At 42.5% G+C, this 2,637-nt stretch overlaps 1 pseudogene; it reads right to left on the bottom strand.

Moving 5' to 3' along the window:
* Positions 1-1,475: 1,475 nt before the first annotated feature.
* LOC102875818 lies at positions 1,476-1,958 on the bottom strand (annotated as a pseudogene).
* Between the last annotated feature and the right edge of the window lie 679 nt (positions 1,959-2,637).

The following is a 2,637-nucleotide window of genomic DNA, read 5'->3' as shown; positions in this document are numbered from 1 at the left end:
TGCCAAAGTCGGTGGCTTAAGTGGTCCAAGGTGAAAGGGGTAGCCCCTGGCCAATAATGACAGTCAGCAGAGGAATGGTAAGACAGCAGGCTACACAGGGCTCTGTAGCTGTCACATATTAACAAGTGACAGGTCTGAACTCTTCAAGACTTTTTCTGGGCAAGTGGAAAAATACTAAAATTTGGCACCATGAGCCATCACTTCTGCCGAGTGACCAGGTGACCCCAATAACATGCTGATAGGGACACTGAGAGAGGACTTGAATCAGGATGAATAATGAATAAGAGAGTCATTCTCAAGATTGCCATTACAATAATGTTCTTTTTCTGAAGTTCATTCTCTCTCTCTCATTAAAATCCACCCAATAATACTGTCTGTGATACTGACATAGGCATAATGCATATTTGATTATTTCATTACCAAAACCACTCCTGACTATCCTCTAAAGGCTTCCCACTGCTCCCGGTAAATACACAATGCCTTTCTTGGGCTTTTGGAGCCACCTGGTCCGCCCTTTCCACTTTGTACCCATTCTCTCTTGCTCAGAGCTCTGGCCACATGTGTTCATTTTTCATAGACGTTATTCTTCTTTGCATCCAAGGAAACCTTGTAAAAGCCAGGCTTTCTCCTAAAATGCTTGCAAGCTCATCCCATTTCACTTACTGTTTTGTTAAGCACCATCGAGTCAACCTGCACTACAGCAACCCTACGCAGAACACATCTGAAATGTGTCCTATCCTGTACTGTCATCACAATCTCCAACACACTCAAGTCCACTGCTACAGTCACTTTGTCAGTCCATTTGTTGAAGGTCTTCCTCTCTTTTGCTGACCCTCCACCTTTCTCAGCAAGAGGCCTTTATCCAAGAACTGGCCCTGCCTCCTAACACGTGAAAAGTATGTGAGACTAAGTTTCACCATCCTTGACTCTAAAGGAGCACCCTACCTTGGCTGCACTCCCTCTAAGACAAACTTGTTCTTTTCAAAGTCAATGAGATAGTCAATACTCTTCACAAATATCACCGTTCAAAGGCATTAGTTCTTCAATGTTCCTTATTCAGTGTCCAACTATCAGATAAATAGTAACAACTGAAAATACTATAGCATAGATCAGGTGCCCTTAGTCTTTAAATTTGTCCTTGCCCTTTAGCACTTTGGAGAGGTCTCTGACAGCCTATTTGCTCAATGCAGAACATCTTTTGATTTCTTAAATGCTGTTACCATGGGTGTTGGTTGTGGATCCAAGTAAAATGAAACTTTTAAAAAATAATTTTAATGAACATTTACAGAGAATTTGGATTTCCAAAATGAAATTCTTGACACCATTAAGCTTTCTTTTTTTTTTCTGCCCAGCTGGCACATTTATTAACATAAACACAAGAACCACAAGTCTTCTCCCTACCACCACCACTCCCCATTCGGAAGTCAAGTCATAGAGTCCCAGGCCCCTAAAAGCAGGTGCCTCTGCTCCATTTCTCAAAAAGCCCAGGCCTTAGCAGTAGCCTGAGATGCACCAAGAGCCGTGAGTTGCGCAATCTTCTGGTTCATCATCTCTATGACAGCCTGTTTCATGGCATGTTTTTCTTGTAGGGCTGGCTGGATTTTCTCCATCTGCTTGGTGAGGAATTCTATCTTCCTCTTGAAGAAGTCCTTGCCATCCTCAGCTGTCTTCTCTACATAGTAGCTAGTTCCCACATCAATGAGCACATGTTCCACATCATGTAGTTTCCCAGGGACATACACAGAACTCGTCAGTGGGACAAGTAATTCTTTCCCCTCGTTGCTCTTGTTCAGCACGTTCGGGCAGTCCTTGGCTTCTACATATTTGGTCTGGACCACCTTGAGCTGGGCAATGGACGTAGACAAAAACTCCACTTCCTGGTCCAGCTGGTTCTTGAGCATTTCTAGTTGTGGCAGATTCAGCTCCGTGATGTTAACAGACCGTGCCATGTTGGGAAGAAGGACTAACGAAGGAGACACCATCAATCTTTTATGTATCTACCAAGATGTTGCCGATTGTTCCAGTCGTGAGGATTCTTATTGTCCTGATGCTGAAATTTAATCTGTATTGAAAACTGTAGTCTGGGATCTTATGCAGCAAGCACTTCTGCAGTAACCGCTTTACTTAGTAAATATCTATTTGTTCTTCATAATTTATCTCAAGAAGTTCAGGCTGCTTTGAAGGAAATGGCAAAAAATAAGGCCCCAGGAATAGATGGTATACCAATTGATATATTTCAGCTAAAAGATGCTTCTCCCTGGATGTGCTCACCAAGTTGTGCCAAGAAATCTGGAGAACAACCACTTGGCCAACTGACTGGAAGAGATCTATCTATATTTGATCGCATTCCAAAGAAAGGTGACCCAACTGAGTGTGGAAACTATAGAACAATATCATTGATTTCACATGCAAGCAAGATTCTATTGAAGAATATTCAAAAATTACTGGAACAGCACATCAGCAGAGAACTGCCAGAAGTCCAGGCTGGGTTTAGAAGGGGTCATGGTATCTAGGGATATTGTAGCTAATGTTAGATGGATCTTAGCTGAAAGCAGGGAATACCAGAGGAATGTATATCTGTGTTTCATTGACTGTGCAAAGGCGTTTGACTGTGTGGATCATAACAAACTGTGGCTG

The sequence above is a fragment of the Elephantulus edwardii genome, unplaced genomic scaffold, assembly GCF_000299155.1.
Source record: "Elephantulus edwardii isolate Elephantulus edwardi_28Jun2011 unplaced genomic scaffold, EleEdw1.0 scaffold00095, whole genome shotgun sequence".
In the NCBI taxonomy this organism is placed as follows: Eukaryota; Metazoa; Chordata; class Mammalia; order Macroscelidea; family Macroscelididae; genus Elephantulus; species Elephantulus edwardii.
Note: the sequence above shows the minus strand (reverse complement) of the source record. Positions and strands in the feature narration are given on the sequence as shown.